The 16,308-nt window shown below is 36.6% G+C and overlaps 1 protein-coding gene and 1 pseudogene across 1 annotated transcript in view; one reads left to right on the top strand and one right to left on the bottom strand.

Moving 5' to 3' along the window:
- The window catches only part of LYPD1 (LY6/PLAUR domain containing 1), a 78,003-nt gene that overhangs the window by 49,889 nt on the left and 11,806 nt on the right, over positions 1-16,308 (top strand). The window lies entirely within an intron of this gene.
- Positions 4,298-6,122, bottom strand: LOC101421745 (histone-binding protein RBBP4-like; annotated as a pseudogene).

Genomic DNA, 16,308 nt, shown 5'->3' on the forward strand with positions numbered 1-16,308 from the left:
AATTAACTTATTAGCTATTACTAGCTTTCTTGTACATTATTTGGGATATATATATATATGACTGATAGTCATTCGCATGATATGATCCTTCTTCCTTTCTGTCTGCCTTTGCCATGGCTATTCTGACAAATACCACAGAATGGGTTGGTTTATGCAACAGGAAATTTACTAGCCACAGCTTTGGAGTCTAGAAATCCAACATCAACGTATTGGCAGGCCATGTTTTTTCTCTGATGTCTGTAGCATTCTGGTGATATTAATAGATCAGTCCCTGCATCTGTCATATGGTAATCTGTCATTCTGTCTCTGTCTCTGGTTTCTAGTTTTCCTGCTCATTTGTCTCCTCTATATTAGAACTCCATTCATAATGGATTAAGACTCAGGCTTATTCAGTTATCTCACCTTAATTAATAACTTATTCAAAGATCCTATTAACAAATATTTTCATACCCACAGGACTGGGGTTTAGGGCTCGAATCTGTCTTTTGCAGAGGACATGATTCAATCCTCAACTGTCCGTCCTCCTGGACCCTAAAAGACGTGTTTTCCCCACATGCAAAATACATCACCCAATCACAATATCCCAAAAGCCTTAAGCCATTTCAGGAACAACTCCAAACAAGTAGTCCAAAGTCTCATCAGAATCAATTATGGGTATGGTGTGTCTGGAAAACAAATTATCTCCTTCCAGATTCCAATGGTGGAAGAGGCATAGAATAGACATTGCCATTCCAGAAGGGAGAAATTGACAGGAAAACAAGTATTGTGGGTGCCAACCAAGTCTAAAGCCCAGGAGAGCAAACTCCGTTAAATTCCATGATCCAAAAGCAATCTGTGATTTGATGCTTTGTCCTGGGACAGTGAAAACACTCCCTTATCTCCAGGGCACAGGTGCTCTCCAGTCACCTGGGAGTAATCACACTTTCCCCAAATGCCAGCATGGAAGGCCCACCCCCTCCAAACGATGAGTTGAAGGTACCTCTCTTTTGCCCCAGAGATAACTCTTTTGCCCAGACCTTTTATTACATGGTTCTTCCTTTGAAGTCCTTCTTCCTTCATTTTATCCCATCTCTGTTTCTTTCAGTCCAGGCTGGTAGTGTTTCTGCTCATTCAAAATTTTCAAAAACTTCGTCTGTTTTCTGTACAATTCGAGGGAGTCTAAGTCATAAGAGAAAAGCATCTGAACAGATTCTTCCTTGATATTTGCATCTCCATTCCTGACTTCCTCTGAGATGGTTGAGATGATGAGTCATATGCATGATCTTCTTGGCAAGGGCTGTCGGCCACAACCTTATACCGAGCTCATTCTGTGGGAACTTACTTCCTAGAAACTCAGAGAGGGCCCTGCAGTGGTCCCTTCTGGCCCTAGTCTCAGAACACACTATCTAGATAGGCTGAGAATTTTTCAAACCATTAATTACTGGTCCCTTTTTGCTTAACCATTCGACTCTCAATTTCTCTCTTTCGTCTCACATTTTACATAAACAGCAAGAAGGAGCCTGGCTGTGCCTTCCACACTTTATTTGGGGAATCTCCTCAGCTCAATATCCAAGTTCATAGCTTACAAGTCTGTTTTCTATCCAATATCAGAAAACAGTTTTCCAAGTTCTCTGGTTCTTGATAACAATTGCCTTTCCTACAGTTTCCAATATTACATTCATCATTTCCTTCTAAGGCTATACTGGGAGCATCTTTAGTGTCCATTTTTCTCTGAATATTCTGTTTATGAAAATATATGTATTCTCTAAGATGACAAAGTTTTTCTACAGCTCTCTACTTTTTTCTAAGCCCTCACCTGAATCACCTTAAATGTCATTTTGTCTCCCAACAGTCTCTTCAAAGCTATCTATGGTTTTTCTATCAAGTGTCTCAAAATTCTTCCAGCCTCTACCCATTACCCAATTCCAAAGCCATTTCCACAGTTCTGCACAGTTGTTTTAGCAGCACATCTCTTTCTGTTACTTCTAACTGGCTTAGATTGCTGGGGCTGCTGACAACCACAGAATGAGTGGGTTTAAACAATAGTAATTTATTTTCTCTCAGTTTTGGAGGCTAGCAGCCCAACATCAAGATACCAACAGGCCATGTTTTCTTTGTAGTCTGTAGCACTCTGATAATGGTTCAGTTTCTGCATCCACCAGATGGCAACCTGCCTCTTTCTCCTCCTTCGGTTTCTATTCTTTCTGCTCATGAGTGTTCTTACAGGGACTCCAGTCATGATGGATGAAGATCCATCTTAACTAATAACATATTCAAAGGTCCTCAGTACAAATGGTTTCACATCCACAAGACTGGGGGTTAGGATTTGAACATATCCTTTGTGGGAGGCATGACTCAATCCTTAACACTTGCCAATATGGATGCCTTTTATTTCATTTTCTTCCTAATTGCTCCAGCTAGATCATCTGGTACAATGTTAAATAGCAGTGGTGAAAGTGGGCATCCTTGTCTTGTTCCTGATCTTTGTGAGGAATTTTTCAGTCTTTCACTGTTGAGTATGATGTTAGCTGAGGATCTTTCATGTATGTCATTTTTCATATTGCATCTACTTTCTATTCTTAGTTTTCCGAGTTTTTTGTCAAGAAAGCATCTGGATTTTGTCAAATTCTTTCTCTTTGACAACTGAAATTATGTTGAATCAACCTTGTCTTCCTGGGATAAATTCTACTTGGCTATGGTGATATTTCAAAATACTATTGGATTCACTTTCCTAGTATTTTGTGGAAGATTTTTGCATCTATACTCATAAGGGATAGTATACTGTAATTTTTCTGTTTTCTGTTCCTCTAAAATCTTTCACATCTGGCTTTGGTAATTGGGTGATCATGACCTCACAGAATGCATTAGGAATTAATGCCCTCCTCTTCAATTTTTTAGAAGAGTTTGAGAAGGATTGGTATTAAATTTTCTCGGAATATTTTATAAAATTCATCAGTGAAGCCATTTGGCCCTGGACCTTTCTTTGCTGGTTGGTTTTTGATTACTGATTCCATTTCTTTACTTGTGATTGATCTGTTGAGATCTATTTCTTCTTGAGTCAAATTCGGTAATTTGTTTCTCTAAATTTGTCCATTTCATCCAGGTTATCTAATATGCTGGTGAAAAATTGTTCATAGTATGCTTACACTCCTTTTTATTTCTGTAATGTAATATCCCCCCTTTCATTTTTGATTATTGTTATTTGAGTCCTCTCTCTTTTTTCTTTGTTGTTCTACTTAAGGTTTGTTAATTTGTTGGCTTTCTTCAAAGAACCAAATTTTGGTTTCATTAATTCTCTCTTCATTTTATCGATTCTTTATTTCATTTATCTTTGCTCTCTAATCTGTTATTTCCTTTCTTCTGTTCCTTTGATTGAATTTGCTTTTCTTTGCTAGTTACTCCAAGTATGAGGTTAGGTTACTGTTTTGAGATCTTCCTCCTTTCTTTTTATGTAGAAAAGCAGTTTATTCCATCATTAAGCACTTAAACGATCATGGAGAATAACAGGCCTGCTGGTGAAACAGGTCATCCGAAAGGGAGATGGTACCAAACTAATGGTCAAGGACTAACTCCTAAAAAAAAAAAAAAAAGCAAACACTTATCCAGGGTTAATTTAATTTTCAAAGCAAGTATCAGCTATTGATTCACTCTTGTCAGCTGAATAGTCTTTGATATAACTGTCATGCAAAAACATGCATCCATACAACTTGGTGGTTCCAAGTTTAAAAAACAACCATTTCACAGGAAGGAAAGAATTAATATGAAACAGCTCAAGAAATACACTGAGCAAAAATATATAGGGCAAGAGGACATGTAAAATAAAATTTTGACTTAAGTAACTGAGAGGAGACTGGTCTATATAGGAAAATGTGCATTTTGGAAAGTCAGGGATGACAGTTTTAGAGTAGGAATCTATATGACTTGAATCTCTCCCTTATTTCCTGAATTAACACATATTGCAGTATTATACTTCATGGCTAAGATGTCTACCCTCTTGACTCTATTCTTTATTCACTCTAACTTAAATGAGTCTGAAAAACTTGGGAATAGAGCATAAGAAGAAAAATGACCACACACATATATTCCCCCTTCTGTGTCTACTTCAGACCTGGGTTTCATTCTAGAAAATTCCTGAAGAAAATTTACTTATAAATTTGTGACTCTGATGAGTCAAGCTCCCCAAAGACTAGACTAATAGTATTGTTGATGGTAGCAACAGAAGGATAATGGAACAAAGTCCACATCAAAAACAATGTTAAATCAATCTCAAGGCTGAGAGGAAAGAAGGGGGAATTTAAAATCATAAGTGCAGACATATCTATGATCCTTGTCCTTCTGGATTCACACTTCCTTCAGGTTTTCATCATTATAAATGTTTTCTATCATCTGCTACACTTACATGATATTGTTTTCTGATACACAACATATCAGCTAAGGTTCATTGGTATTCCAAGAGAAATCAGATATCTTAGCAATGTGACCACCGTGAGTAAACAACTCTGGTGGCCCATTGTGATTATTTTTGTGAATCCCAAAAAGAGAAAGATTATGCTTGTAAACTAATCTATTTCTCTGGGTTTTATACTCTTTGGTTGTATTAAATTCAGTGAAGGGTCTCTGATTAAGTTTAGGTGGTAAAATCAATTTAGTGCTTTGCGCTGTCAGTAAGGTGTGGCTTAGGTTGAGTCCCTGCCTCCTTGGTGGGCTAGTAGAAATGGACACTCAAGAAGACACATAGGAAAAGAAAGAGCTTTGTTCTTTTTTGATCCTGGAGCCCTGGAGAGAGACTAGCCATTCGCCTAATAGTTTGCAGCTGACCTTGGGGAGAGAGTCGCGACTGATACAGGAAGCTCTGAGAGATAAGCCGAGATGGGGAAGAAGCTGCGTCCATGGAGCCTTAAGAGGAAGCCTAAGAAGGAGAGACCAGCAGAGATCAGTGGCCATCTTGCTTCAACACATAGCAACTGCCTTTGGTTGAGAAAGTAACCTTGAGTTGGACTCTCAGGTAGGGCCTTATAGCTGTAAGCTTTTACCCCAAATAAATACCCTTGATAAAAGCCAACAGATTTCCCGTACTTTGCATCAGTACCCCTTTGGCTGACTAATACAGCCATCCTCTGCATCTTCTGGGGATTGTTCCTCTCCAATTTTACTTAAATCCCAGGCATTCCGTCTGTGATCAGTACTGTGAGCCAAAATAGTCTCATTGTGAGGTGACCACTGAACTAAAATATTTCTTCCTTACCTGATTCAAAGGAATACAAATTGTTTCAAATTTCTCAGATCCCACAAGGCAGCAGTCTTGGCAGCTGATCCTGTGGCAATGAATTCACTATAAAGATTAAAAGATAGGCAGTTCCCTCCAAAGTATGAGCATCAACTGAGTGGCTTCGTTTGTAAGTATTTTTTGAATGAGTATCCCATATCATAAGTTTCTGATCATCAGCACTTGACCCAAACAGAGACTCCTGGAGTAAATGCCAGGAAACATCTTCTACCAACGCTATGTGCCCTGTAAAAATGGTCTTCCCATCCACCATTTTTCCTTCCTTTGGAACCTCACTGATGTCCCATAAACAGATGAGATTTGGGTTCCAAGAAAGCCTTCCTTTTGATGTCCACGGAGATGTATGTCTGGGTTGCACTCTCCAAAAAGGTCTGGTTTAGAAACGTGTTTCAAGTAGTCAAAAACAAGAACATCACCGGATGAAGTCTTTGTTGCAATGATGCAACAGTTCTGGGGCATTTAATGGGCCCTGTTCACTTCTCCCTCATGGTTGATCTTGATTTCTATTTCAGGTTTTCCACTAACTGAACTCAAACCTCCAAATTTTCCTTTCTCACTGTCATAGTGTGATACATCAAACTGAGCATCTTCATTAGGGAGCTGCACACTGGCTATTGCAAGGTGGTTGGTTGTTCACCTGACCTGAGTGATCCCAGGACAAGTCGATGAATGCTGAAATGTTTTCCTTCTGGTCTGGTTACCTCTGGAAGCCACTGTGCAGTGAGGCTGGGCCACTTCACTGCATGACTCGTCATCAAACTATAAAGAAAACGAGTGTCCTTTTTCCATATTTTGACTCCTCATTAATCACATGTTCTTCCACTGCATCATCAAAGGCTGCTTCCTTGCCAGCCATGGTGGACAGGTGAGGGGGGAGGAATACCTCTTCCTTCTTTTTTAATGTAAGTACTTTCAGCTATAAGCCTCCATCTGAGCACTGCTTTTGCAGCATCCCATAACTGTTGGTATATGTTCATTTTCATTTATCTCAAATATTTCCTAGTATCCCTTGTTATTTTTTTTTTTGACCCATTTGTTAAGATTGTGTTGCTTAGTTTCCACATATTGAATTTTCCAGTTTTCCCTCTGTTGTTTATTTCTAGCTTCATTCCATTGTGGTCAGAGAAGATGCTTTGTACAATTTCAGTTTCTTAAAGTTCATTGAGACTTGGTTTAGTGAACTAATATATGGTCTGTCCTAAAGAATGCTCTGTTTGCACGTGAGAAGATTGTTTATTCTGCTCTTGTTGGGTAATTGTAAAGACCTTCCTCAATTTCTATTTATCTGGAATGCCTTAACCTCCGCCTCATTTTTGAACAACAGTTCTCCGGATATATAGAATCCTTACTTGGAAATTATTTTCCTTCAGCACTTTAAATATTTCATCCTACAGCCCTCTTGCCTCAATGGTTTCTGATGATATATCAGTACTTGATCTTATTGAGGCCCCTTTCTTGATGACATTTTGCTTCTCCCTTGCACCTTTCAAGATTATCTTTGTCTTGGGCATTTCAACAGTTTGATTATATGTGGCTCAGTATGGATCTCTTTGAATTTGTCCCTTGTAGAGGTGAACTTCTTGGATGTGCTTATACATATCTTTCATTAGATTTGGAAAGTTTTCAGACCTTATTTTCTCTTATATTCCTCCTGCCCCTTTGTCTCTCTTCTCCATCTGGGACTCCCATATTGAGTGTATTGGGTCCACTTGATGGTGTCCCACAGGGCTCTCAGGCTGTGCAATTTTCCTTACTCTCTTTTCTTTCTGCTCCTCAAACTGAATCATTTCACTTCAAATTCACTCATACTTTCTTCTGCCAGACTCAATATGCTGTAGAGGTCCTCTAGAGAATTCATCATTTCAGTTACTGTGGTCTTCATCTCCAGTATTTCTGTTCAGCTCCTTTTCATAACTCCTATATCTTTAGTGGATTTCTCATTTTGTTTATCAGTTTCACAATTTTCCTAATTTTTTCTGTTTTCTTTTAGCTATTTGAACATATTTAAGATATATTTTTTAAATTAGAGAGCTTGTGGGTTTATAGAACAACAGTACTAGATTCCCATATACCATCCTATTATTAACACTTTGCATTGATGTGGTACATTTATTACATTTGATGAAAGTATATTTTTATAATTGTACTATTGTAGTCCATGGTTTATCTTAGGGTTCACTGTGTAGTGCAGGCCTATGGATTTTTAAAAAATTGCTATTACCGTATGTACAACCTAACATTTTCCCTTTAAACCACATTCAGACTTATATATCAGTGCTCTAATTACATTAACAATGTTGTGCTACCATCACCACAATCCAAAACCAAAACCTTTCCATCACCCCAAATAGAAACTGTACATATTAAGCCTTGGTTCAATATTCCCTATACCCTGGTAAGTTACATTCAAAATCAGACTATGAATTTGCTTATGCTAGTTATTTAATATCAGTGAGATCATAACAGTATTTGTCCTTTGGTATCAAGCTTAGTTCACTCAACGTGTAGCATGCATAAGTACTTCATTCCATTTCACAGCTGAATAATATTCCATTGTATGTAAACACCACATTTTGTTTATCCAGTCATCAGCTGATGGACACTTGGATTGTTTCCATATTTTGGCAATTGTGAATAATGCTGAAATGAACATACTGTGCAAAAATCTGTTTGAATCCCTGCTTTCAGTTCATTTGGTATATAACTAGTAACAAGATTGTCAGACAATATGGTAATTCTGTATTTAGCTTCCTGAGGAACTGCCAAACTCTTTTCCACAGGAGCTGCACCATTTTATATTGCCATCAGCAAACAATGAGTGTTCCTATTTTTCCACATCCTTTCCAAAACATGTAATTTTCTGATTTTTTTTTTTTAGTTACCCAACCAGGCATTGAGCCAGGGACCTCATGTGTGGGAGGCCAGTGCTCAACCACTGAGCCACATCTATCCCCTGATTTTTTTCATGTAGTCATTCTAGGGGCTGTGACATGGTATCTCATTATGGTTTTGATTTGCATTTCCCTTATGGCTAATGGTGTTGAGCATCTTTTCATGTACCTTCTGGCAAATTTGTGTATTTGGAGAGATATCTGTTCAAGACTTTTGCTCATTCATAATTGGGTTGTCTTTTTGTTGTTAAGTTGAAAGATTTCTTTATATATTCTGGATATTAAATCTTTATCAGATATGTGGTTTCCAAATATTTTCTTCCATTGTGTACATTGTTGTTTTACTTTCATGATAAAGTCCTTTGAGGAACAAAAACTTTTAATTTTGATGTGGTCTCACTTAACTATATTTTCTTTTGTTACTTATGTTTTGGGTGTAAAGTCTAAGAAACCATTGCTCAACATAAGGTCCTACAGATACTTCCCTATGTTTCCCTGTTTCCTTCTGGCTTCATTAATTAGGTCTTTGACCCATTTCAAATTGATTTCTGTATAAGGTGTGAGGTAGGAGGTCCTCCTCTTTTCTTTTGCAAATGGAGATCCAGTTTCCCAAGCAACATTTGTTGAAAAAATTGCATGATCTTTGCTCCTTAATCAAAAATCAGTTGACCATAAATGTGAGGGTTGATTTTTGAGCTCCCAATTAGACTAGATTCCATTGGTTTATATTGTCCTTGTGCCACTACCATGCTGTTTTGATTTCTGTGATTTTGAGAGCCCTCTGACTTTGTACATTTTCAAGATGGCTTTGGCTATTCAGGGCCCCCTACCCTACCCTTTCATATAAATTTGATAATTGATTTTTCCATTTCTGAAAAGAAGGTTGGTAGGATTTTTATTGTGATTAAACATTGAATCTATAAATCACATTGGGTAGATTAATATCTTGAGGATATTTAGCCTTCCAATCTGTGAACACAGAGTGACCTTTCATTTATTTAGGTCTTATTTGATTTCTTTTAGCAATGTTCTGTAGTTTTCTGTGTATGAGTCCTTTACATCCTTGCTTAGATTTATTCCTGGATATTTGATTCTTTTAGTTGCTATTGTGAATGGAATTTTTTTCTTAACTTCTTCTATTTATTGCTTGTGTATAGAAACACTGCTGGTTTGGGGGTGGTTATCTTGTACCCTATCACTTTGCTTAACACATTTATTAGTTCCAGGAGCTTGCTTATGGATTTTTGAGGATTATTTGTATATGGCATCATGTTACCTGCAAATAGGTAAAGTTTTACCTCTTCCTTTTCAATTTGGATACCTTATATTTCTTTTTCTTGGCTAGAACTTCCAGTACAAAGTTGAGTAGCAGTGATAGCAGTGGGCATCTTTATCTAGTTCCAGATCTTAGGGGGAAAGCCATCAGTCTTTCACCATTACATATGATGTAATGTGACTTTTTCATATATGCTCTTTATCATGTTGAGTGTTTCCTTCTACTCCTAGTGTTCTAAGTGTTTTTTTAACATAAAGGATGCTAGATTTTGTCAAATCTTTTCTTTTTCAAAACTTTTCTGTATCAGTTGAGATGATTGTATGTGTGTTTTTCCCTTTATTTACTAATGTGCTGCATTACATAAATTGATTTTGTGTTGAACCACACTTGTATAACAGGGATAAATCTCACTTGATCATGGTGTAAAATTCTTGTAATGTGTTGTTGAATTTGGTTTGTTAGTATTTTGATGAAGATTTTTGGATCTATACATGAGATATTGGTCTGTAATTTTCATTTCTTTTGATATCTTTATTTGGTTTTGGTGTGAGGATGGTATTGGCGTCAGAGAATGAATTGCAGAGTGTTCCTTCCTTCCTCTTCAGTTTTTTGAAATGTTTGAGCAGGATTGGTGTTAATTCTTATTGGAATGTTTAGTGAAATTCCTCTGTGAAGCCATCTAGTCCTGGCATTTTCTTTTTGGGGAAGTTTTTGATTACCAAGTCACACTCTTGACGAATTACTGGTTTGCTGACATTGTTAACATTTATTCTTGCATCACTGTAAGTAGTCTGTGTGTGTAAGAATTTGTCCACTTCATCTAGGCTATTAATGTGTTGGTGTACACTTGCACATGGTATCCACTGAGAGTCCTCTTTTATTTTAATAGGGTTAGTAGTAAGGTACCCACTGTACCACTTTTCATTTTAGATTTTCATGAAGTTTCTCCTTTTTAGTTCTTCAATTTTATTGAAATTTTCAAGGAATCAACTCTTAATTTAGTTCTTTCTAAATTTTTAAAAAATTCTCTATTTCATTTATTTCCACGCTAATGCTTGGTCTTTCCTTCCTTCTGCTTACTTTGGGTTTAGTTTGCTTTTCTTTTTGTAGTTCCTTGAGGAGTGAGATTAGGTTTCTGACTTGCAATCTTTCTTCTTTTTAAAATTAAGCATTTATAGCTATAAATGTCCCTTTCAGTACTGCCTTTGCTGCATTCCATAAGTTTTGTGAGGTATCTTCATTTTCATTCACCATGTTTTCTAATTTCTCTTATGATTTCTTGTTTAATCCATTAGTTGTTAAAAATAGTATGCTGTTTAATTTTCATATGTTTGAGAAGTTTTCAGTTTTCCCTGTTATTGATTTCTAATTTCACTCAATTGTGTTTGTAGAGGCTATATTGTATGATTTCAATATTGTTTTAATTTATAGAAACTTCTTTTGTGACCTAAGATATGATCTCCCCTGGAGAATGATCCATAGGCACTTAAGAAGAATGTATATTCTGTTGTTGGGTAAAGTGTTCATATATGTCTGTTGGGTCTACTTGGTTTAGAGTATTTCCTAATTGATCTTCTGTCTAGATGTTCTATCCATTATTGAAAGTGGTATATTAAAGTCTCTTACTCCTCATTTGGAACTAATTCTCCCTTCAAGTCTTTCAGTATTTCCTTCATATATTTTGAGGCTCTACTGTTAGGTACACATATATATTTATAATTATTACATCTTCCTGCTGAATTGACCACTTTATCAGTATCTGATGACCATCTTTGACACTCATAACAGTCTTTTACTTAAAGTCTATTTTATCTGATGTTAGTATAGTTACCCCAGCTCTCTTTGGATTACTACCTGCATGGAATATTTATTTTCATCCTTTTACTATCGACCTAATTATGTCTTTGAATTTAATGTGAATCTCTACTAAACAGTATATAGTTGGGAAATGCTTGTTTATTCATTCTGCCACACTCTGGCTTTTAACTGGAAAATTGAATCCATTAACATTTAAAGTCATTTTTGATAATGGAGGACTTTCTTCTGCCATTTTGCTATTTAGTCTTTTAAGTCTTGTATCCCTTTTGTCCTTCATTTCTGTTATTAATGCCCACTTTCATGTTATTTGATTTTTTTTATTGTACCATATTGAATGCCTTCTCATTTCTATCAATTTTCCTTGTGGTTACCATGGGGTTAAAAGTTGATATCCTAAATATATAACAATCATATTGGATACCTACTTGAATTCAATAGCATATACATATCCTGATCACATGCACCCTTCCATTCCCCAACCTCTTCTGTACTTGTTACAAATTCTATTTTTGTATGTTCAAAATCATAGACTTATCATTACTGTTTTTCAATTTTTAAAAAATTTTATTGAAGTATATGATGCATACCTGAACATACATAAACAATAAGTGTATAGTAAAAGTTGTGAACTTACCAAACAAACATGCATAGTATATAGGGCTCCCATACATCACCCCACCACCAATACCTTACATTGTTGTGGAATTTTTGTTAAAAACTTTGAAAGAGCATTGTCAAAATTTTACTAACTATAGCCCATATCTTATTTAGTGCAATTTTCCCCAACCCACCCAATTATTAACACTCTATATTTATATTATACATTTCTTATAGTTCATAAGAGAATGTTCTCATATTTGTTGTATTAACCACATTCCATCTTCTACCACTGGATTTCCTGTGTTTTACAGCCCCGTGTTTCATACAATCCATTCAACGTGGCTCTCATTTTCATGGTACAGTTATTCTATCACCATCACAGTCAATTTTAGAACATTTTCATTATTCCAAAAGGAAAAAATCTCATACCACTTTATGCCCCTGTATAGTTCTCTCTTAGAATTTATGTATCATCTTTTCCATTGCTGCAAAAATACTACTGTTAATTATAGTGCATAAGTTACATTAGTTGCAGTTTTCCTGTGTATAACCATATTCTTAACACTTTGTAAAAGAAGAAAATTCTCAAATTTATACTATTAAACACAGTCATTGTCCACCACTGAAGTCACTGTGTTATACATATCCTAGATTATTCTCTAGATTCCTGTCAGTTGACATGTATGTCTATGGACTACCATATTCAGCCACAATCTCATATATAAACCAGCAGTGTTAGTTATACTCACTACAATGTGGTACCATCAATTCTGTCCATTTCCATACTTTTATAATCAACCTTATTTAAAATTCTATATACACTGAGCATCAGCTCTCATTCTCAACCTACATTCTATCTCCTGGTAACCTACCTCTTGTGTTTACCTCTGTGAGTTTACTCCTCATATTTAGTTTTTATTAGAAAACCTTACAGTATTTGTCCTTTTGTGTCTGGCATATTTCACTCAACATAATATCCTCAAGGTTAATACCTGCTGTCATATGCATCCTGATATCATTTCTTCATACAACTGAATAGTATTCCATTGTAAGTATATACCACAATTTTTTTTATCCAGTCATCTATTGATGGACACTTGGGCTGGTTCAATATTTTAGCAGTTGTGAATAATGCTGCTGTGAACATCAGTGTCCAAATGTCAGTTCACATCCTTATCTTTCAGTTCTTCTGAACACATTCCTAGTAATGGGATTGTTGGATCACAGGGCAGTTCAATACCCAATTTTGTGATGTAGAGCCAACCTCCCTTCCACAGAGGCAGAGCAACATTCTACATTCCTACCAACAGTGAAGGAGTCTTCATAGTTCTCCACCTATTCTTCAGCACATGTCGTTTTCTGTTTTGTTTTTTGTTTGTTTGGTTGTTTTTTTGTTTTTTGTTTTTGATAATGGCCAATCTGTAAGGTGTGAAATGGTATCTCATTGTAGTTTTGATCTACATTTCCCTAATAACTAGCGATGTTGAACATTTTTTTCGTGTGCTTTTTGACCATTAGCATTTTCTCTTTGAAAAATGTTCATCTTTTGCTCATTTTTTAATTGCGTTCCTTGTCTTTTTATCATTGAGTTGTATGATCTCTTTATATAGCATGGATATCAAACCCTTATCATATATGTGATTTCCAAATATTTTCTCCCACTGAGTAGGCTGCATTTTTACTTTCTTGACAAAAGTCTTTTAAGGAAAGCAAGTGTTTAATTTTGAGGTCCCATTTATCTATTTTCCCTTCCATTGCTCATGCTTTGGGTATAAACTTTAAGAAACTATTGCATGGCAGGACTGAAATAACTAAGTTCTTTCCTCTTCTATGTCTTGTTCTTTTTATTATCTTCTGTTTTTGATTATCTTTTTTTTTTAAAGATACATAGGTCACACAAAATATTACATTAAAAAATATAAGAGGTTCCCATATACACCCACTCCTCCCACATCAACAACCTCTTTCATCAGTGTGGCACATACATTGCATTGGATGAATACATTTTGAAACACTGCTACACAGCATGGATTATAGCTTACATTGTGGTTTACACTCTCTCCCAGTCCATTCATGGGTTATGGCAGGATATATAATATCCAGCATGTATCCCTGCAGTATCATTTAGGACAACTCCCAAGTCCTGAAATTGCGCCCCTATCATGCCTCTTCTTCCCTCTTCCTGCCCTCAGAAAATCCCATGGCCACTGTCTCCATCTCAATGATATAATTTCTTCCATTGCTAGAGTCACAATAGTTCTATAGTAGAATACCAGTAAGTCTACTCTAATCCATATTTTATTCCTCCATCCTGTGGACCCCGGAATGGTAATGTCCATTTCACCTCTAAATTGAGAGGGGGCTTAGATCCCACATGGCTGATGAATGGGATTCTCCTGCTTGCAGCTGTAGACTCTCTCAGTTCCCTGGTGTGGTGCTTCACCATCCTCATCTCCCTGTTAGCTGACCTGGGTAAGTCCAACAAACCAGAGAGTAGGTATTACAACTCTGCTGAGGCTCAGAGCCCAGCTGGCACATGGACAGTCCAGAGATTCAAGTCTCCTGAGCATACACCAACCCCAGCACCAAACACAGGTTCAGTAAAAGTGACAGAAGAGGCATATGGAGAGAGGTTACATCTGAGTCCAACTCCATCACACTCCAAAGTAGGGCCCACTGGCAAGGCACTGAACTTCAGAGCCATCTATCATGACTGTAGGACCTGTGTGTCTCCACAGCCCTGAAGAGCACCACTACCTAGGATTGTATACATTTTGGCTGTCCCTGAGATCCTGCTGAGATGTGTGTAAGCACGACCTTTCTGATGACCGTCTGACTCATTTTGAAGTCTTTTAACCATATAAACTCATTTGTCTTCACCATTTCCCCCTTTTATTCAAGATCTTTTTCTAGTTGCATCACCAGTTGGTATTTGGTAGTAATCCCTCAGTGCCAGAGAGGCTCATCCCTGGGAGTCATGTCCCAGAATAGGGGGAAATGCTGAGTTTGGCTTAGAGAGTGGCCACATTTGAGCAACATGGAGTTGTTCAGGAGGTAACTGTTAAGTGCCCTGCAGCTCTAGGCCTAGTTGAAATTTCAAGCAGGGATGAGCCATTTGCCTGATAGTTAGCAGCTGAAGAGAACTGAGAAGCTGAGAAGGCCCAGAAAGAAATGAGCCCTATGCCAGACACTGATCTAGGAAGCCCTGAGATCTGGCAGAGATTACCCACCATCTTGCTGCAACATGTAGCAGTGGAGTTTGGTGAGAAAGCAGCCTTGAGTTGGACTGTTTAGGGCCTTGTAAATGTAAGCTTTTATTCCAAGTAAATACCCTTCATAAAAAATAAATAAATAAATAAAAACTACTGCCTACCACAATATTTTTGAGATATTGCCCTACATTTTATTCAAGGAGTTTTATAGTTCTAGCTTTTATATTTAGGTCTTCGATGCATTTGGAGTTAATTTTTGTATAAGGTGTAAGATGGAGGTCCTCTTTCTTTCTTTTGGATATGGCAAGCACTAATTGTTGAATAAACTGTTCTGGTCCAGCTAGGTGAACTTGACAGCTTTGTGAAAAATCACTCACCATAGATGTTAGGTCTATTTCTGAATTCTTGATTTGGTTCCATTGGTCAGTATGTCTGTCTTCATGCCAGTAACTTGCTGTTTTTACCACTATAAGTAATATGCTTTACAATCTCAAAGTGATAATCTGCCAACTTCAATCTTTTTTAAGACATTTTTGGCTAGTCAAGCACTTTATCCTTCCAAATAAATTTGGTAATTGACTTTTCCCTTTCTGCCAAAAAAAAAAGAAAAAGAAAAAACTGTTGGATTTTGATTGGGATTGCATTGAACCTGTAAATCAGTTTGGGTGGAATTGACATCTTAATGATACTTACTCTTCCAATCCATGAACACAGAATGTCCTTCTATTCATTTAGGTTTTCTTTAGTTTCTACTAGCAATGTTTGTTTTGTTTTTTTTTAATTTATTAACGACTTTATTTCAAATTCACAAAAATAAAAGAACAGAAAAAGGAAACTCAACAAGTAATAGAAACATTAAACCTAAAAGTTCTTTTTCAGGTACTTTTATCTCATCTAATTCCAACTGCTAACTCAATTGTTCCTCTAATTTTTAAAAGACAGTTTTGCTGGATAAGAATTCTTGACTGGCAGTTTTTCTCTTTAAGTACCTTAAATACATCATAATACTTTTTTCTCACCTCCCATTGTTTCTGATGAGAGATCAGCACTTAGTCTTATTGAAGGTCCCTTGTACATAATACATTGTTTTTCTCTTGCTACTTTCAGAATCTTCTCTTTATTGCTGGTATTTGTCATCCTGAATAGTAGGTGTCTTAGAGTTCTTCTATTCAGGCTTATTCTGTTTGGGGTGCATTGTCCTTCTTGGATATTGATAATTATGTCTTTCATAAGGGTTGGGAAGTT

The sequence above is a fragment of the Dasypus novemcinctus genome, chromosome 7 (assembly GCF_030445035.2).
Source record: "Dasypus novemcinctus isolate mDasNov1 chromosome 7, mDasNov1.1.hap2, whole genome shotgun sequence".
NCBI classification, from domain to species: Eukaryota; Metazoa; Chordata; class Mammalia; order Cingulata; family Dasypodidae; genus Dasypus; species Dasypus novemcinctus.